The sequence below is a fragment of the Delphinus delphis genome, chromosome 9 (genome assembly GCF_949987515.2).
Source record: "Delphinus delphis chromosome 9, mDelDel1.2, whole genome shotgun sequence".
In the NCBI taxonomy this organism is placed as follows: Eukaryota; Metazoa; Chordata; class Mammalia; order Artiodactyla; family Delphinidae; genus Delphinus; species Delphinus delphis.
The window spans coordinates 52,768,416-52,795,602 of NC_082691.1; the positions used below are offsets into that span (position 1 = coordinate 52,768,416).

Here is a 27,187-nt window from a genome sequence, read left to right on the forward strand (position 1 = left end):
AATAAGCAGAGCACATAATTTATGTAAACTTTCAAAACTCTTTGACAAGGTTCCACACCAAAGACAGTTTATAAAAACGAAGTTAACATGGGATTGGGGAAAGTGTTTTCTCATGGAGAGAGGACTTGATTAAAGATGGGAAATAATAAGTAGAACCAACATTTTCCATCACACAAGTGTTAAAAGTAACTAGTGGGCTTCCCTGGTGGCGCAGTGGTTGAGAATCCGCCTGCCAATGCAGGGGACACGGGTTCGTGCCCCGGTCCGGGAAGATCCCACATGCAGCGGAGCGGCTGGGCCCGTGAGCCATGGCCGCTGAGCCTGCGCGTCTGGAGCCTGTTGCTCTGCAACAGGAGAGGCCACAACAGTGAGAGGCCCGCATACTGCAAAAAAAAAAAAAAAAAAAACTAGTAGCCAGCATCAGCTGCATTTTCTTTTTAATATCAAAAATTATCTTGAGGAGAGAGAGCGAGCACACTCAAAAAAAAAAAAAGCTAATCTGCAGAATCCATTTTATCCTCTTTCAGGTGATAAAATGCTTAAAACCCTGGGAAAATCTGTGTGTGTGTGTGTGTGTGTGTGTGTGTGTCTATCTGTATGTGTGTGTGAGAGAGAGACAGACAGAGGCTGAGAAAGAGAGGTGCTGGTGGAGGTGGGCCTGTTGGGGGACCAGAAAAGTGATAAGTAAATGATGCTTTTTATACCAAACTGGCTTATCTGCACCTACCCAATATGCACCGGTTTGATTACTATGTCCCACAACATACTTGATTAAGAAAGTCCAGTGAAACTGAGGAAATAAAATATTCTAGGTATTATCTTGGAAAATGGAGGGAAAAAAATCTCAATATTATATATATACATATATGTATATATATGTGTGTGTGTGTGTGTGTGAGAGAGAGAGAGAGAGAGATCAAAGAAAAACAGGCAGACAGAAGACAACAGAAAAATGGAGGTTGTTCGGTTGTTCAGCTTGGAAAAACAGAAGTTGAGAGGAGCGACTGGAAAAGTTTATAAAATCACAAAGGACTCAAGTGGGGGTAGCTATTATACTCATTGTCTGAACAGTAAAGCCAGGTAAACCCCTTTGAAGTTTAAAAGGCTCTTTCAGGACACCTGATAGGAAGGGCTTAGATTCACACAACAGGTGGCTTTTCAAGAGAAAGCATCTAGTGAAAAACTGAAATAGGCTTAAGACTTTCGGGACATCCAGGGAGGCTAGATTCTTAACACGTTAATAAAGGAAATGAGGAGCTTCTTGTTGCATCCCCACCTTTTGAACTTTCCCTCCCCTACACCCATCACAGACAGGGGCTGAAAAGTAGCCAGCCTGGTGAGCCATTGCTTCCTTTCGCCTCTATTAACCAGAAAATGGAGCATGAATTATGAATGCTGCATTACCTATTGCTGTTGTCAACATTAACCACTAATGACTCAATCTGTGGGGAAGAGGGGTAGAGGAGAGAAGGTACCAGCCAAACAATGGTACTATCTAAAGATGTAAACGATCTTTTCTGAGGTGATTAAAAAAATTTTTGGCTGACTTTAAAGACTGACTTTCTTACGTGCAGTGCGGCATAGAACATCTTGCAGGCTGCAGATCAATAAATTCCACCTAACTTTCAAGTCACGTTGGCGTGCAGACCCCGCTGGTTTATTAATTTAAATTTCAGCCCTCTAAAAAGATATGTCTAAAGAAATAAAGCACTATATAGATCGCAGTGAGATTGCTCAATCAGAACAGGTCTTCACATTTATTGGTTATTAACATCAGTGGGAAATCTTAAAACACTAAAGAGAAGAGGTCACCCCTCCTTCCGTCTCATTCAGTTAGTGTTTTTCTTAGGACCCATTCCTTTTTGTTTTTAAGAGTACTTGATATCTGAGCAGCAAAAACCTATGGCTTTCCTCAGGCAAGCTTCAGCAACTAGTTAATTAAGAATAAAAAGGGTGTAAACAAAAGGACAGTAACTCTATCTCAAATTCAATCTCCATGTTCGAAGGACTGTCTGCTGTGGTTGCTCCACTTGGCTTATGGGATCTTAGTTCCCTGACCAGGGATCAATCCCAGGCCCCGTGCAGTGGAAGCACAGAGTCCTAACTGTTGGACCGCCAGGGAATTCCTCCCTTTCTTTCTCTTTTCCTTGCCCCTCTGTACCCAACACCTATTTAACTATAAGGATATAACCTGAAAGTCTGAGAGTACAAATGAAAAGCTAGAAATAGCTTAAGTTTTTTCTTTCAGTCATCTCTCCTGTGCTTCTTTTCTTATATTTGATACTGCACTTTGCTTTCAATTATACATTTTTAAAAGCCCTCAAATATGTGTCAGTGGATTATTCCTTTTGTGGACTTGTTCCAGGTAACAAGACATTCTGGAATTCCTGCTTCAAAATGGTTACCATTTTAAGAAGTATAAACTAATTTTACTATTAGGCTATGACAAAAATTACTGTGATAGTACAGCTGCATTTCAAACAATGCATCCTCAAACTAAATGATTTCTGAACTATCTGTGTCACTTCTCCCTTGTATTGACATAAATAAGGGAAAGCTGCCTGAATCTATGAAAACTGGTCAGAGACTAAAGCTGCAGCTGAATTCTACAATACCTACTGCATTTTTAATTCTGAAAGAAATATTTATGAAACAACAATACCATCTGAATATGGCGCATAATGATAGTATCTTAAGTATATGTTTTTTAAAACAAGTGCTTATGTGGAAATCTCACATGTTTTCAGACCAACTGTGTCTTCATGAAGTTTATACAGAATATTATCATTTTATTAATAACTGTGATATGTATTTTAAAAGCCAACTGAAACAATATGAAACTTATGCCACATTTTCATGTCGAGAATTTTAGATAAAAGACAGATTTATACTTTTTATTTCTGACTGCACTCAGTTTTAATCAAGGTTCCTGGAGCTTCTCACTAACAGTGAAATTGTATTTAAATAGGGCCTTTAGGGTGTCCGAGTTACAGATTAATTAACTCAACTTAGACAGGGTTTTGGGAGCACTGTAGTTCTTGCAGCTCTAATTTTATCTCCAGAGGTAGTCAAAGTTCCTCTAGACATTAGCAACTAAATACTTGCCTAGGCTTGGACTGACTGTGATTGAAACATCCAAAATAAAGCAGGCTTGTCAGAAATCAGAATAAGACCAGTGACGAGTGCAATGGGAGGGCCCATGACTTGTTTATATTTCTAGCACATTGTTGCACTGGGCTAGGAATGCAGCTTCCACTCAGCTGCGGGATGGTGGGGCTGCCTCAATCTCCTGGTCTGCAAAATGGTGATAAGAACACGTAGAGGGTTGTTATGAGGACTAAATGAGAGTATTCATGTAAAGTGCTCAACACAATGCCTGGCACACAGTAACTCAATAAGTGAGATGTTGTCACTATTATTATTATATATCTGACTAATGTGCTTTATGGTATAGCAGAATTTTCTAGAAATAAAAAAGAGAAAAGGTTAAGGAAAAGATAGGTTTGTGGCTGTTCAGACATTATAGTGAATGATCTTCAGTTAGATTTTCTTTCCTGCTCCTCCCCAGGCACTCCTGTACCTACTCATCTACCCTGCTGTCAAGGTCATCACATTTCTTGTCTGGCTGCAAACATGCCCTGGACTCTCCAGCCTTTCTGTGCCTTTTGATGCCCCCTCTCTGGAAGCCTATTCCTGACTGTAAATATCCCACCTCGGCTTCAAGCTTTAGCTCAGATGCTATTTTCTCCATGAAGCATCCCCTGACTCAGTGAGGTCTGTCCCTCCTCTGTTTTGATTGCATTTTATTTATGCTTGTATAATAGTACTTTTCACATTTTACCTTGAGTTAATCATCTGTATCATATGTCATTTATTGCACTGTAAACTGCTTGACAAGACTGACCACTGTAATGGACTGAATATGTCACCTCAAAATTCATGCTGAAGCCCTCAGCCCCAGTGTGGTGGTATTTGGAGTTGGAGCCTTTGGGAGATAATTAGGTTTAGAAGAATTCACAGGGGTGGGGCCCCCATGATGGGATTCTTCTTATAAGAAGAGTCAGAGCTCTCCCTGCTCTCTCTCTGCCATGTGAGAACACAGTGAGAAGGTGGCTGTCTATAAGCCAGGAAGAGAGGAATCAAATCAGTCACTTAAACACACCCAGTCATGGTCTTTTGTTATGGGAGCCTGAGCTGACTAGTACAACCATGTCCTGATATCTCTCACAAATCCATCTGTGGGATTTGTTGGCACTTAATAAATGTTTGCCAGTTGTCTTCTCGTTCATCTTGGCTATTTATTTCCACAAATATCTTTCTTCCCTGGAAAACTGTTATATTCTTTTCATTTTGCTTCTGGTTCCCCAGAAACTATATGCAAACATAAACACATATAATAGTAAACCTGATTAATTGCTAAACAATTAGAAAAGATTCTAAGGCCCAATAAGGGCCAAGAAGGCAACAAGTGAATGAAGTGGGCTATGTTATTTACATAAAGAAATATGTTCTTGCCAATTCTTCTTGCAACAAAAGCCTCCTTCCGGCTATTTTTACATTTGTCATTTAGGACAGAGATACAGTTACAAGAAATATTTCACTTTTCTTTTCCCTCTGCCATAAGATAAACAACAGACAAAAGGTGAAGGTACATAGCAACTGCCGCTGAGCCTCAGAGGCAGGAGGGCAAGTTGTGAGTGGCAGGGGCTGTAGCAAATTTCAGAGCACAGCCTTTTCTAAAAAGGCAGCCTCTGCTCACCCCTGACCCATCACTGTGATTAGAGAATGATCAGAATGGCTCAATCATCCTTTTATTTTTTTAATGAGATGCAGAAAAATAGGGATTTTTATATAAGATCTGCATAGTTTTAAATGTTGACTCTTATCAAGATTTAAAACTACTGTTTTAGGCAAATACAATGTGTACGGGTAGTATCTATTAAAGGTTTCCAACTGACAGCCTCCACAAGTGCTTTGGAAAATCAGAGAAAGGCAATACAGTCACAGCCTGGAAAGCGCTGGCTGGGCATCATGGAGAAGATGGTAACTGGGGTGCACCTCCAGCTTACTTCTGTCTTTCTTCTGACCTTTCTCTCTCTGCTGTCACTGCTGATCTTTACCCACAGCAGTTCAGGAACAGTGATCCAGCTTTGGAACATTTATGTGGATCTCATCAGAGTGTTATCGGGCTGGAGAAGACCAAATATTCAGTTCTGCTTTTGATTCCTCACTCCCTCTCTAATGATACAGCAACCTAGACTACAGGGCACTTCTTTGCAACCCCAGACTTGGCCTAGCCCTCCTCACCCATGGCTTACCCCTTCAGAGCTCTTCCAGGCCACCAGGGAAGGTGCCTTTTGGCCAATTCGTTAGTTCCGCAACGTGGAAGGCAATTTTAACTCTTCTCTGGCCTATCTCCTCCTGCTTCAACCACATGACTACATCACAGTACTGATTTCTTTGCAATGGTTTTCAACGACCCCTACTGGGACCACAAAACTTAAATAATTTTCCTTAAAGACTGCAGTCTCAAGGCCCAGGTGGCTGGTCCAAGTCAGAGATCTTCATCCCTACCCTCCACAGCTTCCCTGAGTTAAAGAGAGCTGCCTGTAGACCACAAGTGAAGACCACTGCTAACAGGACAGGTGTTAATGCAATGAATGACTAATAAAATGTTCACCAACATAAGGTCACATTTTTGGTGTGTATGCAAATAGGCAAAACAGAACTCATAATTAAACAAAAGAGCTTAACATTAGATCCCAATTTTCAGGACAGTCTGTGTCACCATAGAGATCCCCTCAACAGTGTCAAGGGCAGAAAAAAAGTGATTGCTAAACCTATTTCAACTTGCCAAAGGAAGTTCTATAAAACACCCCTTTAAGGAAGTCAGCTTTTTTTCTAATTTGGTCTTGTTTTCTTACTTTTTTTTTTTTTTTTTTTGCAGTACGCGGGCCTCTCACTGTTGTGGCCTCTCCTGTTGCGGAGCACAGGCTCTGGACGCGCAGGCTCCAGCGGCCATGGCTCACGGGCCCAGCCGCTCCGCTGGGGATCTTCCCAGACCAGGGCACGAGCCTGCATCCCCTGCATCGGCAGGCGGACTCTCAACCACTGTGCCACCAGGGAAGCCCTTGTTCTCTTACTACTGATTTCTATTAAAGAGACTGACTCTCCCCAGGATGCTCAGTTCTCTGAGGACCATGTGAGGGGGCTGCCACCTCCTCCTCCCTCGTGTCACCACTGCTCACTTCTGCCTTTCATCCCTCCCTAAAGAACTGGACAGGGAAAAGTGCAGGGAGAAGGACTTGCTGATTTTCCCTTTTTAAAATTATAAGGCTGCTTAAAGTCCATTCGGGTTTAGTGTTGTCCTGGTCATATGCTAAGTCTCAAAGTCTTCTATGGGATTAAGTAGGGAAACTGCATTTCAGCGTTAGAAAGACAGGAAAAAAAGAACATGGAAAACAACTGAGGGCTGGATGGCTTCCCAGACCGTCCTTCATACAGAAAACCAAAATAATTCCTGATCTGGTCCTGGCGACTATTGGACTTAGCTCTAAAAATCCCAAGAAGGGACCTGGGAAATCACTTATTCAAACTTCTTGCCGCTGCATCCTTTGTTTAAAAGATACCTTAGGTGGAAACATAAAGTATAAAGCAGATTAAAGTGGAGTTGCTTTGATGGGGAGAGTGATGGGCTTGGAGCCCTGCCCAGTGTTTCTCTCCCTCCCTCCCTTCCTCCACCTCTCAAGAGAAACCCTGAAGGGGATCCGAGGAGCAGTCACTGGCTTGCAAACTTGTTTTGGGCACAACTCACTGTCAAAACACATTTTATTAAATGACTCAGTATAGGGGCACTTGCACACACACCAACACACATGAGTCGCTGAAACAAAACTTGCATGAAATAATATTTATTCTTACTACATGTCATCATTTCTGACATATTTTTTTCTCATCTAGTCTATTCCATTTAAGAAATACTATTTTTCAGTCCACTAGATTGATGTCACCACCCATGTGGGCAGTTGAAAAACACTGCATTAAACGACTTCATCCTCAAAAGAATTCTAAAGATGAAGAAACTTTTGCTCACATCTGAATTTCCTCCCTCTCCAAGAAACTGATGGAGAAAAAGTATGGTAAGAAGTGGCAAGTGGAGACACTAAAATTTGGATGTCGGGCTGATTCACTTGATCTAAGAAGGGCAGATTCCCTTTTCAGGGAATTGGGAATGCTGACCAAGAGTGATGTCTGGTCTTTTTTCTTATGACAAATCAAGGGACAAGTCAACTTCGTTTCCACTGCATGGACCAGAGAAGCAGGGAAAGTCAGAATCAAGGCAAGTAAAAGATGGAGAAGGAGAGAGAGTGTGTTTGTACTTCAGTCCCTCCTATGGGCTTCTAGTTTATGCCCAAGGCCCAGTTTTATTTTTGTTCTTGGTTCCATAAGCATCTTGTATCCTTTTACTCTCCCATTTTATTAAAATGAAGAAAGAAAGGACAAGAAACGTAGCACAGCCTCTTGCCTTTTGAGACAGAGCACATTCTGTCTATGGAATATGTAAATAATTCTACTCTTTAAATAATTCTACTTCTTACCTATCAAAAAGAAAAAAAAAAGAAATCTAGCACAGTCATGGCAATAAGTTTGAAAATAAGTTGTCATTAATATACATAAAATCTGTTCATGCTACAAAAGTATCACTAACATAAGAAAAAAAAACCTCTTTAAAAGAACAGTACAGACAGTATTTTTGGTGGGTTTAAAGAAAGTGAAAGAGAATACAAATATATGCATTTACGGAAAGAATTCCCAATGTCTACTACTTTTCTACCCTTAGGATTGTCAACTCACTATGTCAATCCAGTGGCAGCCACAGGATTTAAAGGTTTTATTGAACTTTCTTCACTAACTTAAAAGATAAATCTCAAATGCCATCTATTTAAATGTGTGCCCCTTTTTACGTTGCATTTTAGCAAGAGGTTGTAAGAAATACACCTTACAAAAAAATCTGGCCATGGCAAACCTATAACAAGACTTCAAACATATGTACTTCTCCACACCAAATCACCAAATGGGCTTTTATAAGTTTCTTTCTCCAAAAATAAATAAGAGAAAGTAATAAAAAAAGATAAAGCCTTCATACAGAATTGCAGCAATTATATCCCCACAGCTACACTATAACCCAAAAGTTTGCAAAGGCTTTGATTATTGAACCATGGCTGAAGTGAATAATTTGCTTTTCACTAGGAAAACAAGCACATTCATTCTCACCACAATGGAGAGAGGCAGTTTTAATTAAACCTTATCAAAAGATGAATAAAGAATAAACTCAATACCCATTCCACAGAACTCTATTTTCATCTGTTTAGTTTAAGCTTGCCATGTTCATGCAATAATTATCCACTGTCCAAGGAACGCTGCAGTTGTGTTAATGTTGGTAAAGATTTAATTAGCTCAATTATCTGGAGAATATTGAATTGAGGCTCAGCACAGTACAAATTTCTTCAGGCTTTATACATACCTCTGATCAAAATACATGAAACTGAAATCTCAGTGTACAAAAGACTCTAACTTCAACAATTCTACTATTGAAACAGTTCCATACTTCATAATTTTATTACTCCAATTAAAAAAAAACCACAATATAAGTCTTTAGAAGTAGAACTCATAAGTGAAGGCTTATCTTGGTGCAAGAGTGTATGTGTGTTTGTGCGCGTGCCTGTGCCCACACAGTGCATACAGTTAACTTCCTGAATGTGTAAATATGTTTTTAGAAAGTTAATTAAATTTTCCTTTTAGATAAATATTAACACCCAAAGTCCAGTCCTTTTGAAAAATTTTATCTTTTCAATGGAGTCTACATATATTATCTTTTTCTCGGAAAACGAGGCATTTAAAAAGCATTGAAAGCGCAATAACACAGACAACTGTTTCAATCTGTCAGACACCAGGGACAGACAGTAGGGTTCATTTCAGAGAACAGATTGGCCCCCAGCGGCCTGACCTTCCTGGTGGGAAAGAGAACATAGTGCTGTGCTTGACAAGCTCAGCAACAAAGAGGTATATTCAGGTCCCCCCAGTTCAGACACGCTTCTCACAGGGAAAAATGCAAAGCAGGAGAAAGAAATGCACCACTTCCAGCAAAGCAGAGTTTACTCAGATCAGAGACCAGCAACTCACCACAACAAAAAATAACGTATTTAGGAAAGTAGCAAGCACCATTTTATTCACTCATTTTTAACTTCAGAAAGCTCTTATCTGGCCATTGTCAATGTCTTAGCTTTCAACCTCACCTGTGATCCAAGCTCACTGGCATTACCACATCAATTGGAACTCCCAAATATGATTATCCTGATAAAGGTTTTCTTAATTACTCTACCCATTAAGACAGCACAAATTTTCTCTTAGAAGCTGGCTCATGCTAGTTTCAAAGTAAGCACGTCACAGGTTTTGCCTTTATTTTGAAACTCAGATGGATATTTCCTTGTCTTTTAGACCCTTAGATAAACAGACTTTTCATTACTCATTTTTATTTTGAATGTGTGCAGGGTCTTCTACGCAGGTCTCCAAGTGAGCCAAAAATCCAGCAAAAGGATCAACAACAATAAAAAAAAAATCCATAAAGCAATATCCTTAATTTAAAAAAAATCTGAAGCTAAATTCGTTGCTATGTGTAAATACACGTATGTTTCCTAATTTCTAAGGTCAAGTTTTATTGTATATCCTGCTTGATCAGCTACAAGCAATGTTTAGTTTGTATGTTTTCAATTATACATATAATGTGGTAAGATACCACATTTTTTGAAGCTTTAAGCTCCACATAGAAGACCATAAATTTAAAAGGCACTCACAACTGGCCTCATTATCCTTATAAGCAAATACATTGCTAATTTTTAAAACTCCCATTCTGTGTTTTGAGTACATACTTTCCTGAACTATAAGGATTATGGGTATTTAACTACAAACCAACTAGTGAAGTTGAAATGAGCCCTGATTTCTGACCCATGAATACTGTGATGATTTAATATATAAGCAGGTATTACAGATACACACTCCTCACTACAGACGTGTAGACTATTAGAAAAACTTACGGTGAAGAGTAGACCATTGCATACTATCTAGTTCTTCTTGGGTTAGGAAAGAAGGCATCTTTTTGAAAACTGGACACAGACCATAATCATAAACTCATGTTGCCAGATAAAGGATAACGTTGGTTGGGTGGTGAGAAAACTTGCTCTGCTTAGTGGTCTAAATAACTTGTCTTAATGTTAAACACTTCAACCTCAGAACATTTTGTAAGGAAACAGGGCAAAAATGATGCATGGCAATCACAAACTGTATCTGCCACTTTTTTTTTCTTTGAACCAGCTTTTCTGGGAATTACATTAAGGCCTTCGTTGAGGTGGCAAAGAAAGACACAAGTACGGGTTGGTTTTACCTCATTTTTGCTAGTGTGCAAACGCTTTTATGGTGTGACTCACTCAGTGTGGCTCGAAAAGACACCCTTGGAACTTCAGAGTATTCTGTGCAAGAACAAAGGGTGCTTGGGTTCAGTCTGCAACACGAGTCATTTTTACCACACAAATTCCCTTCTTTTGTGCTGGCGAAGGGGGATACTTTGAGCCCTTTGGGTTTAGAAGATCTTCAAACAGACAATAGTGTGCAAACAACGCTCGAGAACATAACTTTACGAGAACAACCTCAAGGCTGAGACCAAGGCTTTGAGAAAGGCTCCTTCAGCAGATTTCCTTCTGCTCTTCACCCTGAACAAAGCCTGCCTGACAATACTGAAATCTCTTTCTTTCTTTGGATTAAACCCCCTTGGCAGGAAAAGTATGCAAATGCTATCTGTGGCTCCCCTGTCAAAGGCTACTCTCACCGGCTATCTTTTCTGTGTCTGGCTCTCCAGCAGACCATCTACCCCCTGACATGGAGTCCAGCCTTCCAATTCAACACCTTTCACTGCTCTGACAGTCAGCTCCCTGGGCCTGCCACTGCCTCTAAAAGGGGCTCATTTAGTCGTAATTAACGATTCCCTGCATATTTCCTAAGGTATGGTAATTGTGCTAAACGCCAACAAGTGAAGCATTCATTCTCCTTCTCATTTAAATCTTTTTTTCCCCCTCAGCAGTCTCCCTCCCTCTGCCTTCTTTTTACCTCACACCACCACAAACCCCTCGCCACACACACACTTTTCTTTTTTCTATTCCTCTCTGGTAACATTTCAAGTAAAGAGATGGAATGAAGGTGGAAATTAGAAACTACAGGAAAACAGTTCAAAAAGCAAAGCTGACTAAATGGTGAAGGAGCGCATGAGAAGTCACAAAGAAACTGAAAGAGAGTTAAAAATGAAAGATTGTTTTTGTTGACACAAATATGTAAATATATGCAAATACATATATTTGAATATTATTTATGTAAAATGACCACATCATAAGCTGGTTTCAGGTCCCAAATATGTTGTGTACACACAAAATATAAAAATCTTACAAATTCATTTTTGGACACATACATTTTCTTCTCAAAATTGATTTTCACCCTGCGTTGCAAATAAAAGGTACAAATAAAAGGTAATGATTTTGTCTTTGTCTCACCAGCCTCTCTTCTTTATCTTTAAGTCGCAGACGAGAGAGAGAAGGTCAAAAATCTTAATTTCTGACCTCTTGCAAACATTTCAAGTCCTGGCAAGTGGGCAGTGGGCCAATGAGGACTGTATTATGTTCTTTCAGGCTGACCAAGGCTACCGTGATCAGGAGATGTTTTCTCTGCTACACCGGGGAATATCAGTTTAATGTATTTCCTTTGTCATTTCCCCTTACACATAAATTTTACACATACAAGAAGAATTACTCTACTTTTTTCACATTATCACATGTATTTCTCCATGTTATTTGCCTTTATGACCATCATTTTTTTATCCTTGAATTTTATTTATTTATTTTTACACAGCAGGTTCGTATTAGTTATCTATTTTATACACATTAGTGTATATATGTCAATCCCAATCTCCCAATTCAGACTGCATAACATTCCATCCAGTTTGGTATACTTTAATCTACTTAGTAATTCCTTTTTAAAAATATTTAAGTGGTCTATTCTAAAAAACTTATGTTCAATCTGTCTTATTTTAGCTGTCTTAACATTTTTTCTTTGCCATTATCATCATCATCATCAAAAAAAGTTACTGAATTACTAAACATTAGGTGGTTTTAAGAACTTGGTTAGACTCACTTTAAGATCTTCAAATAATTAACAGTTTGTTTGGATTTAGGCAAAAATGGACATGAAAACTAGAGTTAACTCTTAAAGTTCATAAACATCAGTATGAATATATTCATGAAAACACTTTTGCACACCTACAGAGTGCTAAGCATATTACAAGTTAGACCATGACGATACTAAATTTTTTAAAATATTTATTCACTTATTTGGCTGCACTGGGTCTTAGCTGCAGCATGCAGGATCTTTTTAGTTGCAACATGTGGGATCTTTTTTTTTTTCAGTTGCGGCATGCGGGATCTAGTTCCCTGACCAGGTATTGAACCCAGGTCCCCTGCACTGGGAGAGCAGAGTCTTAACCACTGGACCACCAGTGGTTAAGAATTTAGTCCCAAGATACTAAATTCTTAAACATTTCTTTCAACTTCAAAAATTGTCTTAAATTTTTATCCTTGGAAAATCTGTTATCTCATTCTTTAGTTTTTCCATTTCCCCTAAATGTTGTCAATGTGTCTTAATATATGGAATTTTACATATCCACAGAAGTTAAATTAAGGGGGTCATTATTCATTTTACAAAAAATATGCTAACAAAGAAGGCATATTCTTTCAAATAAAATAATGAATTTATGCATAATTTTTCAAGAAACACATTTATGTACATGTTGAAAAATGTATACTAAAGGAGCCATACCCATAATAGATTCACAGAATTTCAGGGCTGGAGAATGAATAGGTTTTCACCAAAGAGAAGGGTAACTGTTGGTACAATTTCTAATATTCTAATATTATGTTAATATAAGTATGAATGGAGTTTTACACATTTCTTTACTTGTTTTCAAGACATGATCTACCATAATAAGAAGTTCAAAGAAAAGGAAAAATACCACGTCTTCTTTCAAGGTTATTATATGATCCCTAAAGGATCTACCAGCTTTAAGATATTTTGACTCTCCTATGTCTGACCAGGAAGTCATATATATCGCCCGCCCCCTGGGCAATCACATTAAAATCCAAACTCTTTAGCATGTCATTCCAGCCCTGTCACAATCTAGCTTCAAATCACTTTTCAGTCCCATCTCTTCTCACTCCACCATCCCCACATCTTTCAGCTTTATCAGACCCTTCCTTAGGATGCTGCACTTTGTGACATGGCTTTGCTCGAAGTGTTTCTCTAGTCCCTCCTTTTGTTCAACCTCTTTTTTCTTTTTTTTTTAAAGGGACATTTGGTTGGGTTGGGTCTTTGTTGCTGTGCACAGGCTTTCTCTGGTTGCAGTGAGTGGTGGCTACTCTTTGTTGCAGTGCGCAGGCTTCTCATTGTGGTGGCTTCTCTTGTTGCGGAGCACAGGCTCTAGGCACGCCGACTACAGTAGTTGTTGCACGCAGGCTCAGTAGGTGTGGCTCGCGGGCTCTAGAGCGCAGGCTCAGTAGTTGTGGCGCACAGGCTTAGTTGCTCTGCAGCATGTGGGATCTTCCTGGACCAGGGATCGAACCCGCGTCCCCTGCATTGGCAGGTGGATTCTTAACCACTGTGCCACCAGGGAAGTCCCCCAAACCTCTTCTTTTGTGAAATTTTCTCAAGCCCCTCTCGCAGAATTAATTTTTACCTTATTTGTCCTCCCATGTAGCTTTATGAAAATATACTGTAGCCTTTATCACCCTTCAATTTAAATGTTTGTATCTATGTCTCTCAATTGTGATTGTCTTGAAGCTAAAAAACAGTTTTATTTACTACTACTTAGAATAGCACCAAGATAATGGCTACTGAAAAAATACTTGTTGAAAGAACAGAAGATTATGTTATGGTGAGTAAGGCAGACATTCACTCCATTTAAAAATATTTAAGGGACATAAATTATGTGCAATACTAGGTGATGGAGACAAAATTGGGAAATAAGGATAAATCAGTAAACAAATGCCTGTATTCTGAGACCTAGATGCTAATGGGTAAGATGGACAAATACCAGGGGTCTTCAATACAGAGGGGCTGAAACTCTAGCTTTGTTCTCAACATGTGTAAAATAGCCATACATTTATTTGTGGAATAAAGGTATGTGAAAATGTGCTCGACATTACTAATCATCAGGGAAATGCAAACCAAAATCACAATGAGACATCACTTCATACCTGTTAGAATGACTAGCATCAAAAAGAGATAACAGGGCCTTCCCTGGTGGTGCAGTGGTTAAGAATCTGCCTGCCAGTGCAGGGAACATGGGTTTGATCCCTGGTTCAGGAAGATCCCACATGCTGCAGAAGAACTAAGCCTGTCTGCCACAACTACTAAGCCTGCACTCTACAGCCCACAAGCCACGACTACTGAAGCCCGCATGCCTAGAGCCCGTGCTCCGCAACAACAGAAGCCATCGCAGTGAGAAGCCCGCGCACTGCAACGAAGAGTAGCCCTTGCTCGCCGCAAATAGAGGAAGCCTGCGCACAGCAACGAAGACCCAACATAGCCAAAAAATAGATAGATAAATAAATAAATTTATTTATTAAAAAAAAAAAGAGTTAAAAAAATACAACCCTAATCTGACTTCTACTCATGCTGAGTAGTGACTTTCAATTCTGAACCCCATAATGCACTCAGATTTCCATGAGCTATCTCAAGGTAGTGGGCAGGGAGGGAAAAGACCTGAGTCCATTCTCCTGAAAGAAGTTGAACGTACACTGAGTCAGCACGCTGTACAGAAAGTCCTCCCGAGTCCTATAAACAAGCTATGTAAAACAGCCTGATGATTCAGTACTGTAGGATCAGAGCGTCACCATTAGGTAAGGTCAAACCTGATGCATATAAAAAAGGGAAAGTTACAGCCCCCCAAAGTAATATACAGCAAAAGTCTTTTAAGAGTTAGCCTTCTAATCATCAAGGACACAGATTTAAATGGCACTCAACTGTAATTTTCAGATGACATCTGTGTGAACAAGAATTGGGATTTTATTCACTGTACTCCAGAAAAACTGAGATAGTCAATTAGACAGACAGAACGGGAATAACTCTGTTGAGCAAAACAAAAAAATTGCAATGAAGAGTAATTTATTCAAGGGGGAAAATGTTACCAGCAAAATTAGCATATTAGAGTTAATGCATGACACTATGGGTATAGAGCAGCAGCTCTCACACTTTTGGGTCTTAAGGACTCTTTATACACTTGAAAATTATAAAGGACACCCCCAGAGCGTTCGTTTATATGGATTACAGCTGTTGGTGTTTACCATATTTGATATTAAAATTGATAATTTAAAATATTTATTAATTCATTAAAAATAACCCAATTGCATATTAACATAAAAGCACTATTTTAATAAAATAACCATATTTTCCAAACAGAATTAGCAAGAGGGGTGGCACTGCTTTACAATTATGCAAAACTTCTAAATATCTGGCTGAATAGCAGACAGATGGGTTCTCCTATCTGTTTCTGCATTCAGTCTGTTCTACGATATGTTATTATGGTTGATGCAACTGAAGAAAATACCGCCTCTCACAGATATGTAGTTGGAAAAGAAAGAAGTATTTTAATAGCCCTTTCAGATAATTGTGGATATATATTCTTTTATATTATAACAGAACTCAACAAGTGGTAGTTTCTTAAAGATTAGTTGCACTGGGAAATTAGAAACCGTATCCATGAATTCTTTGTACTCTGTTACTTTAAAATTTATTGGTTTATTTTGCACTTTCAGTGAGTATTTTACCCATGCAATGATTTTCTACAATCACGCACTGGTCATTTGGAAAGTATTGATTCAATGGGTTATACAGCTCTTTTGAACGTTGACACATTTCACTATACAATTTCAAAAAAATCACATTTGCTTATGTCACTACCCATCTCACTTGAAAAATATTTGGAAAGTTGTCAAGCCCACAGTGGCAAATAAAAGTTTTCTATGGTTTCCCCAAATTCTAATTTTCTACTGAAAGCTTTAATTTTATCTTAGGCAGCAAATGCTATTGGTTGTTTTCCTGGGGTGACAGACTCACTTTTTGTTCATTTTTAAGAAACGTCTGCCAAATACCCAAGTCTGAAAAACCATAACCGATAACCACTGTCAGTCATCCCTTAAAGACCATGTTTCAGGGAAAAACAGCCAGTTCCCCTTGCAACTCAAACACCTGCCCACAGCTTTCCCTTGAGAAATCCAGAGTAATTAGGTACACAGTGGAGATGGTTTATGTAAACTTCCCATTTAGTCACACTGAATATTAAAAAGACATTTACTCAAAGGGTGAGCTTTAATAAAATTAATAATCTTAACTGCTTCATCAAGAACATTATTAAGTGAAACTGTGTTTTAAAAACAATTACCATTGTGTGGCGGTAGAGAAAACAGTGCCTAGGACGACAGTTTGGTGCCACTGCCTTGATTCATGCTAAGGAGCCAGCGGTTTTACTTCCATTGCTTTTGCGCCATTAGTGCAAATGTCAACACAGTCCAAAAGGCAAAGACCAGTTTAATATTATTAAGGAAACAGTTTTGACCCCCATGGAACTTCTGGGGATCCCCAGGGTATATGGACCACACGTTGAGAACTACTGATAAAGAGGACAATTATAAGGATGCCATTTCTTTTCTTTGGAACTAGGGAACTTATCTAAGGGGAACCCATAAATCTGACTGTGAAACTTTCAACAACAAGGTCACTCAATCCATAGAGCTGTGGAAAGATTCAACAAAGGGAATGATAAATATAATGTCAGTATGTATCAGATATTATTTTAGTTGATGGAGAGGAGATTAACTGAGAAGAAGGCAAAATAGCGGAGAGTCTACAATGTCTGTGAATGCAGAGCTGACTTTGGAAAGCCAAGGTGAGGGCAGAGCATGGAGGAAAGAGTGAGAAATGAGACCAGGTATGAACAAAGGCCACTAGTCACCTCCGGCTCTGCATGGCTGGACTCCTTCATCTGGCCCATCTTGACAGGTAAGGGCATCTTACTTCAAGCTTCTGAGACTGTGAAGTCCTTGGGAAGACAACTAGACCCAATCCTCTTATTAAAAATTTTATTGACAGTGTTTTCTTTCAAAATAGTTGACTTATTCATTTTTCTAATAAATCTGTCAGTTATTACCAAATTGAGTTACTGTGGAAGAATAAAACATCTTAACTTTAGATGAGCTATTTCAAAAGTCTTTCATAATTTTTTTTTAAAGGCCAGCTCCTGGACCACACAATAAAGCTCCCAAATAAGGGGATGAGTGGATTCACACTGATGTTTAAATTTTTAGATTTGACAAAAGTAATGCAGTATATCTTGACAGCTATATTCAGTAGCTTAATGCTAAGCTTCTCATGCTGAATACAGAACAGAATGAATTTTCCACCAGTGTTTCCACTAGGAGATTTTAGGATTCCTATTCACTTAAGACAGCAATCTGAGGCCGCTTGATAAAACAAGCACTGGTTATTTCATAACTGCCTCATAAAATGTCTCAGTATTTAAGAGAAAAGAAAACTCAAGACAAAAACATTTTGAAAATATATGTTGTAATCAAAATCTGGATGCTAAGTAAACATCCTTTAGTGTTCAGCCAGAAAGACTTGCAGCTGTGGCATCTGTGACTTAAAATAACAGAATAAAGATCTCCATGTAAAAGATAAATGATATCGTAAAAGTTTCTTATCAAAAGAAAATACATTTTCTGATGGAATTTATGTAGGAAAAAGCTTTACACTAAAGCCCATTTAATGCATTGTAAAAAATACTGAAACCTTTAAATTTGGAGTTTGGTTCGAGTACATGCTAGGCAATATTATTTTCTGTTTTGCCACTACATTCTCTTTTTACAAATTGCAGATTAATTCTTCCTGTAAGGACACTTTTTTATTTTAGTTTTGTTTGTAACTATGCTACTGTAAGTTGTTGACTTTATGATAAAATATCAAATTCTATCCAGATGAACTGACAACTAGGCTCCAGTTTCATTACTGGAGAGCTGCTCCTTTAAAAAAAAGATTAAAGTTTTCACATTGTACCAAAATATGATATAGTCATATTCTAAAATATACATGTATATTTTAACATGGATTCAATCTAAATCTCCCAAAGGGCAAACGCTCTCCTCTATAAATGAGATTTCATGAGAATCTGGAACCCTGGTTTGATTGTGTAGCCTAGCTAAGCACTGAAGATAAACACCAAGCCTGTTATAATTCAGTATGCAACTGAGCTAGTCTTCCACACCAGCAGAGGAAAAAGAAAAAAAAAAAATCCCGTTATTTTCTAAAGTTGCCCATCTCTATCCGTTTGTCGAGCTGCCACAATTGCCCAGATAAAACATTTGAGAGTATGTCAGCTTTAATTAATGTAACATGACCTGATCATTTCCACAGTTAAGAATAAAGAAGTTTGCATTCTTTAAATCCAAAGCGCAACCTGGAGATTATGCTAAATTGCTTCATTCATAGTCCACACTCCTCTGCTCGTGTCAGAAGGACAGCATTTGTCCCCTCTAGTGATAAACAAATTATACATGAAATCAATTCCACTTCACAATCATTTTCCCTATTGGGTATTATCTTTCCTTCTCTGCTCCCTCCAGTTAAGCCCGCATCCTGTAACTTGCTAATGAGCTGGGGGCTTTCTGTTCCAGGTGGCACCCCCTGCCTCGAAGTCATGACATTTCCCATTTCGAATGCTGCTGGCATTTTTCGACAGCTCCTGCTAACTAGCCTTTTTGACCTGCACTAAGAGGAACTCATCTGATCGAATCCTCTAACCTGCCAATCATTCCAGCAAATGATCTTCACAGTCACTCCCAAGGCAGGAATGGAAAAAAAAAAGGAAATGCGAGTGAGAGAATGAGGGAGTAGGCAAGCGGCTGCCTCTGCAGCTACCTAATGAGAATGCTTTAAGTCTCTGAGGCAGCGGAAACACTGAAAAACTGGTGGGAAAATTAGGACACAACTGAATGCCTGGCTCTGTAATTACTGACTTCTTTCCATCCTGAGATCATTTTGAGAGCAACACCTCTGAGATGTGCCAGTTTCTAAAGAACACACAAGAACACCCTACCTTATGTAGAGAAAATAGATTTATTTCTCCTGCCACTATCAATATGCAATTCTCATAATCCCACTCTGTCAAACAGCATCCTTTGCAGAATTAATTATGTGCTGTAAGCTTGTTAAGTGTGCATTTGTAAACTAGGGATGATTATCATGTTGGCCACAGTGAAGAAAGGACCTCTTTTTTTTTCCCCAGGCATATTTTAAATGTTGCCACCATTTAGGGGGTGTTGATTTTCACATGTTTACATAAAAACAAATAGGTATGGTGAAAGTTGGCATTGGGCTCAGGGAGGATTTAACACTGACAACATAGGATAATCTGGACATTCTTGATTTTAATGAAGGTAAAATAATTTTTGTTCCTTCCAGATTTTTCTTGCCTATGCACAATCAGTTTATTTAGTGGGTTCCCAGCCCACAGAATAACCCAATACTTTAGGAAAAAAGATCTACTACATGGACCTTTGGCAATGGATCACAATTCTAGATATCTTAACATGAAGTAGATTTGTTGACCAAGGAATGATACAATATAATTACATGTGATCATTACACCATTTATATAATAATGTAAAATAAATACTGTACATGATTTAATTGCACATGATAATCACACATCTTTCCCCATTTATAGTAATTAGGCCAATAGCCCCATTTACAGTAATTATTATATGTAATTGAGGGCATTTTACTAATTGCATTGAAAATGATAATCCAGAGCAATTAAAAATCCAAGGGCACTATACATAATGCAAACTACATTAAAAGAATGGTGGTAATTTAAAGGGAAAAAATTCAGCCAAGTATGGAATTTAAGTGTACAGTATTAGATTCCATGCTTGGCATGCCCGCTAATATTTTTTATGAGATCAATTTCTCAAACTTGTGTATTGTTTCTTTTCTAGATCTTGTACACTATTTCATCAGCTGGAGAAGTTATCCTTTGTTTAATCTGACATTATTCTAACAACTCTAGGACTGTTGAAAAATTATTCTATTTGGCTGTGTGAGTGTACAGTGTGTGTGTGTGTCTACGTGTGTGTGTGTGGGGTAGAGGAAACAGCTATCCTAAATTCCAAAGGAGACCCACTAAATTATTCATTTGCACAACCAATTTGATGTTCTTAAAAGCTTTATTCATTGAAGCATCTCAGAGTATTGCAAACATTTTGTTAAATATACTTGTAATAATTTAGCTAAAATGTTTAACTTTGTTAGACTTGAAATACATTTGGGTTGTGGTTTTCATCACATTTGCTATCTGTCTAGAATTTTAATGTGTCTAAGGACCGAATCCCTGGCTTTTGTCCCAGGGCCCCAGTGTCTATCTCTCCTCAATCCCACTCCCCTATTTCTACCCAGACAAAGCTTGTCTGTGAGGAGCATCTCAGGAGTGATGAGCATTTGTGGGACAATGGCAATAGTTTCAAGTTTTTGCCTTCTCTTCTCGACATTGTCATTTAGACATTGTCCTCTATGCATTCAAATGTCATCCCAGACCATCAGCCCACTTCAACTCAAACAGCCTCCTTTTATGCTCAGACACTTCTTAGAGTATCCGCAGACCACAAAGACTGTCTAGTGGGACTCAGCTGCTATCCTGGTATTAATAATACAATACAGTGCACTTAGGGCATAGACAATTCCCTCTGTATCCCAAATTCATAAGAATCAACATTAAATGAAAAGGAAAAATAGAGCACCTGAACTGATTATAGCTATATGTGATTGTTAACTTCATAATAGTTTGGCCAAGCATTCTAATAGATATCTTGCTAGTAGCCCTATCACATCTATGCCCACTACTTATAAGAAAGCTTCACTCGTGTTATGCTGCTGGCTAAATAGTCCCTAAGAAATTAATTTCGGTTTTAAAAAGACGGAAGATGCAAGTTGCAGTGCTATTCTCACCCCCCGCCCCCCACACCGGCCCATCATCCTCAGTTTGAAAGCTCATCTGACCTGGAAACATTGAATCTCAAAAACATAGCCGATTTTTGAGCATCTGTAGGCTGATGAACCAATTTGTGGAGCATCAAACAAGTTTCTTCTCTTTTAGCCGTTTTGCTTTTAAAAACTCTCAGAGAAGGGTAAAGGAAAAGCAAGGACAAAAACCCCTCTATTTTTAATGTAAAAAATATCACTCTGAATTCTTTGTTTTTAAGAAAAACACACTGAAATATTTAAAGGTAATGGAGCATCGTGTGAGGAAAAACTGTGTTATGTGCACACATTTGTGTGTCTGTGTGAGAAAGAGAGAGAGAGGGAGAAAGAATATGATAGAGCAAATGTAGTAAAATGCTAACATTTGGGGGAAGTGGATGTTGTTTATCAGCCATTCTTTGTACTACTCCTGCAACTTTTCTGTAAATCTGAAATTACGTCAATATAGAGAAAAGTAAATACTTTAAAAAATGCACTCTGGATGAATGAAGCATGATATATTAAACTTCCTTTTCATTCTGCTTTGTGACAACCCAGGACAGAATTAAGCAAATTAGATAGTAAAGGACTTAGTCTTTGGCGAACCCCTTCACAGGGCTGGTGGACGGGGTGTGGGGTACAGATCAGAGGAGACCCAAAGGAAGGGAAGGCCAGAGGGGCAGAGAAGGGACTGGGAGAAGAGTCAAACTTCCTTGGCCCATTATTTTGCTAAGTAGTGGATTTAGAGGACGTAATAGACTCTCTTGGGCAAAGGGGAAGCTAAGGAAAGGGGGGTGGAGAAACTAAACCACATTCCAGCCTTTTCTCAATCAAATGTTCACAAACGTAGTCTGCATGTGTATGGTTCGAAGCACTGTCAAGTTCCTGAATAATATATATTTCTTAATCTGCAGCAACGTAGAGGTAACGACAAAAACCAGGGATTCTTTAAATAAAACCTGCGAGGAACACTAAGGTTTGTTTCCCCCTCTGCCTGTTGTTATTTCCACAACTACTGCTGTCAACTACATGAGACAACAGAGATAATAAACAGAGATAAAACTGTAGTTTGATAGGAAAAAAATTTGCAGAGTCATGCAGAAAATAACAGTTCTAGCAGGAGAAAAATAATAAATCTTTCTGCTACTGAAAGAAAACTAGATCCAACACTTGAATTTCTTATACTGTGATAAGTACTAATGGGTGTTATCTCCTTTTGTGTCTACAGTTGAGAAGACGCAACATGGCTTAAAAAGACCGTTAGTCAAAAATCGCACACATTGAGGATGTTGTTACTCCATGAAAACTGGAGTTTCCCTCTATACTTGTCTGATTTTTCCCTTGGTAGTGTACAGGCCAAGCGAGTGCCTTCCATCTATACTGCTTGCTTTCCTAGAAGCTTCAGAGACTGCTAAGCCCAGAGCCCTCTTCTGAGGGGTTCCTTAAGGAAAGGTTGGCCACACAGTTCACAGCTCAGCTGACTGGACACACCCAACAGCCTTGCTCAAAGCCTTGTTCTCTCTCCATGATGATGGCTACACCAATCAGAGCTGCTCTGGACTGGAGGAGGGTCTGAATCTGAAGAAAAGAGCTTGGCTGTAGACTGCCCCAGGAATAGAGGGACAAGAGAAGCAATGATAAGCAGGATTCATGAATAAGCAGAAACAAGTCAGCAAAAGCCACGAGATGAAGAGAAGATAAAAGTACTGTTAGTCAATGCAGGGACAGAAGAGGTCACAGCATGACGGAGAGCTAGAGGGCGCTGTTTCTCCAGGGGCAGGTACCAGAGTTGAGATGGCGGTTGAGTTTGACAGCAGACAAACCAAAGCTCCTGTGGATCCTGACGGCCATTCAGGATTTGTGAGGCCTGCCATGCAGCTTTAAGAAGTCTAAGGACTGTCCACCTGTTCTTCCTTACTTCCCTGAGCAATCTCAACACAGACCACCATCCCTGAGGAAACCGCACCATGTTTCCTTCCCCCGAAAGATCCCCATGCCCGCTTCCTCGTGATGGCTCCTGTCCCTGTGACACAGCGTTTTCTATGGCTCTCAGTCAACCGTCTCTGTCCCTCTCACTTTGCCACCTGCCTCTTTCCTCACTTGAGTGTCTCTCTTCCGCAAACGTTTTGAGCTTCTCTGAAGTGGCTATATTCTAGAACTGAAACATATTTTTACTGATTGAATTCAGTTCAATTTTCCTGATTCCTCAAAGGCAGGCAGGAGAAACGCTCTTCACCCGTGCTGTCCAGTAGAACGTTCTGTGATGCTGGAAAGGTCCTCGCTCTGCCCTGTCTCTATGGTGGCCACTAGTCATGGTGGGTAATGAGCACTTGAAACGTGTACTGCTACTGGGGGAACAAGGTTGTAATTTAGTTTAATTTTTTTTTTTTTTTTTTGCGGTACGCGGGCCTCTCACTGTTGTGGCCTCTCCCGTTGCGGAGCACAGGCTCCGGACGCGCAGGCTCAGCAGCCATGGCTCACAGGCCCAGCTGCTCCGCGGCATGTGGGATATTCCCGGACTGGGGCACGAACCCATGTCCCCTGCATCGGCAGGCAGACTCTCAACCACTGCGCCACCAGGGAAGCCCTAGTTTAATTTTAATTAATTAAAAATGAACTTAAAATAGCTACACGTGGCTAGTGGTTACCCTGTTGGACAGCACAACTTTATATTAATCTTCCTTAAAAAAAAGGGAAGGGAAAGGAAGGGATGGCTTTTCCTATTTTGTCTTTATCCAGTCCTAGCCCAAATAAGTTGATTATTTTACTTCATAAATGTACAATTCTTAAATAGTTACCGAACAGGTCATAATATGTGGTTCAAAGGTTACCTACATCAACATCCTTTGGGGTTCTTTAAAATGCGGAAGACCCCAGGACCCTGGATTTTTAAAAACTCACCAGGGGTTTTGGCACTGCCCCCCACTTCCCCAGGGTGTGTGAACACCTCTCTAATGAACGTTCAGTTAGCGATGCCAGAGAGTCTTAAGCACCAATGAATTATATTTTGCCTGGAGTTCGGTTTTTTAAAAAATCTTTCTCTTATTTAATTAAAATTCTTGAGCAATTTATGCATCCTACTGTTTACCTGGCAGCCTACTTTTAGGAAATTATTGCTTGATGACTGAGTCAGACAGAAAGAGTCTACCACATTTTTTTTTCATTTTCATATGATACTTAAAAAACATTGATTAGCAAAGATAATATACTAGAAAGCAAGGAGAGGGTCACCAAAATATGCATGCAGTTAACTTCTTGCACTTGAACCAAATACAGTTTTTGCATGCACCAGACAGGTATTTCTATATTTATTATGAATTTAATAGGGTTTGAAGACCAATTGATTCATTAAAAAGAGATGTTCCATAATGAGCATATACCATTTCAGGAAAATTATAAAACATCTGTCTAAAAGATTAGAGGCCATTCTTATCCCCTGTATTCAGCAAAAGGAGAGCAGACAAGAGTGACTGTGCACTTCCTCTCTCAATTTAGAATAACTGGAAAATTAAGCTCAGCCTGGGGGTGTATTCAGTATCACTGTGCACAAATATAAGTGATACTAATGGATGTGATATTCAATATAGTTTCCGGTCTTTCCCTTAGGGAAAATTTGTATGCGTATTTAAGGCGCTCTCAGACTTTAGGAAAGTCCTATCCTTTAATGCTGATAAAAAGGGTGGGGACAATCTATGCAATCTGTAGTCTATTCATATCTTTAGAGGATAACAAACTGTAGGAAGCACAGCATCTTGATCATCCACTGGCTGCATTTTTAAACTTAGGTGCATGTGGTTTTCTTTTCGTTTCATTTGGTTACAAGACTCTGAAACCAAAATTGCTCTCTGTTGCAAAGAAAAATGCTTCTCATTAGCTTTTCCAGTAAGGCCAGTTTATGTAAATCCAGGATTATTAACTAAATAACTGAAGTGACCTTAGTATATTCAAGTTTAGAAACAATTTGGCATTGTGGTATAAGAGAAAACTTAGGACTTGAAACGCTCCTCTCTACTCAGTCCTCTGTCATTTCAAAACCAGAAATGATACAATGCATTTTCCACATTTACCTCTGTAACTCCCCAGAGAGAGGTGGCTAAAATGCTAGGTTACAGTCTTAGGCTCTCTGAGCCCTCAACCTCTTGCCCCTTCCTCTCCTTCCCAATCTCTCTGCTTTACAAAGAACTGGGGCATTTGAGGAAAATTTAAGATGCCTCAGCTTGTTCTAAACTGTTAATTAATTCATCAACAACAAAATCAAAATCTAGGGAATTACATATTTTCTTTATGAATACCCTTATTTATGTAGACTTTTTGTTTGTTTGTTTGTTTGTTTGCAGTACGCAGGCCTCTCATTGTTGTGGCCTCTCCTGTTGCGGAGCACAGGCTCTGGATGCGCAGGCTCAGCGGCCATGGCTCACGGGCCCAGCTGCTCCACGGCATGTGGGATCTTCCCGGACCGGGGCACGAACCCGTGTCCCCTGCATTGGCAGGCGGACTCTCAACCACTGCACCACCAGGGAAGCCCTATGTAGACTTTTGACTCTATAATGTCTACAATATAGACACTGGTATTCAGCTATTGATTAGAATCAGCTCCACTGTGCAGGATGTATTAGGCCAATATATAGGCTATGCTATTTCATCTCTAAGATGAACCCATTTGATTAAAAGAAAACCCTACAAAGGTGAAAAATTAAAATGATTTCCTTTTTTGCTGACTGACAGAAAACTCTTAAAATCCAGCTTCCATGCAGCTTTTCTAAGAAAAAGAAATTTAGATGTTTCCTCAATATAATGTTGAATCAAACTGAGGTATCTGGATTTTGAAGAAAACAACAAAGGCAGTAATAATATTAAAGCTTTAAAAGTTGATGTGAAAAAGACAAAATTCATAGAGAACATATTTCTAGTATTATTAGATAATTCTAGAGGAAGAGGTTCTAGATAATACCCTTGAATCTAGTTTTAAAAACATACTACAAAGAAAAAACATCTTTGTAAAGGCTTTTAAATACTGATGACTGTAGTTCCGAGCAGCTCTTTAAAATCTCTTTTCACTTAGCAGTTTTTCAGACCTTATGGGCAATGCTTCTATCCAGTGAGCATGATTTGATTTACACGGAAAAGCTGACCTGAAACACATTCTAGCCGTTTTGACTGGCCAGGCTCAGGTCAGAGAGATCTCAAAAGAGCAGAGAAGAAAGGGCACAGCCCTGCGATGGAAATTCAAGCTTGCTTGTGTGTATGTGTGTATGTGTGTATGAGGCAGCAGCACAAATAAGGTCCAATTTTTGTTTTGTTCTACTGAATTGGCTAAGGGATTTATAAAGTCAGGGGCTCTCATTATTGTAATGCAGGTCAAATACTCTCAATAGCATCTGCTGCAACCCTCATGAATTTAAACCATTCTCAGAACCAGGAGGTAACTGGTCAAAAACTCAGCCCCACTCTTTGTCTGACCAATTGAAGTGAGAGTACAAATGCTACTGGGTGAATAAAGTTGTGCTTCCGGGTAACTTTTTATCCAATAGGGAGAAATAACCAGAAGAATGAAGAATCTTACGTATGAAATAGCAAGTCTACTAGTAACACTTCCCGACTGGCATTTATACACCATCTTTTATCAATCTGGGAATCTTTTCTCCAATCATTCATAAATCACCACCATACTCCTGAGAGGTCAAAATTGACCTCCACATTGAGCATACACAAAAGCTAAGTCCAAATGTATTGACTAATCACCCACAAGACAATGTGGACATGTAATCTGCTGACAGTTCAGCCTGTTAACATTTCACATTAAGAGAGAGAGGAAGGAAGAGGAGCCCTTGCGATGCTGTCTGTATCTTTCAATTCACTGGAACATTTAATTCCTGAACAGCCACACAAGCAAGTAACAATATGGGCTCCAAATAAAAAGCCTTCCTCACAAAAAAGTTGGTTCTCTGTTTGCTTCAGAGTTATGTTGCATTAAATGAAAAGATACATATAGGCGTAAACTTCCAAAAAACCCAGACATTTCCAA

The 27,187-nt window shown here is 39.2% G+C and overlaps 1 protein-coding gene across 4 annotated transcripts in view; it reads right to left on the reverse strand.

Moving 5' to 3' along the window:
- Positions 1-27,187, reverse strand: part of CDK14 (cyclin dependent kinase 14) — a 609,402-nt gene that overhangs the window by 52,890 nt on the left and 529,325 nt on the right. The gene's annotated exons all lie outside the window — the stretch shown is intronic.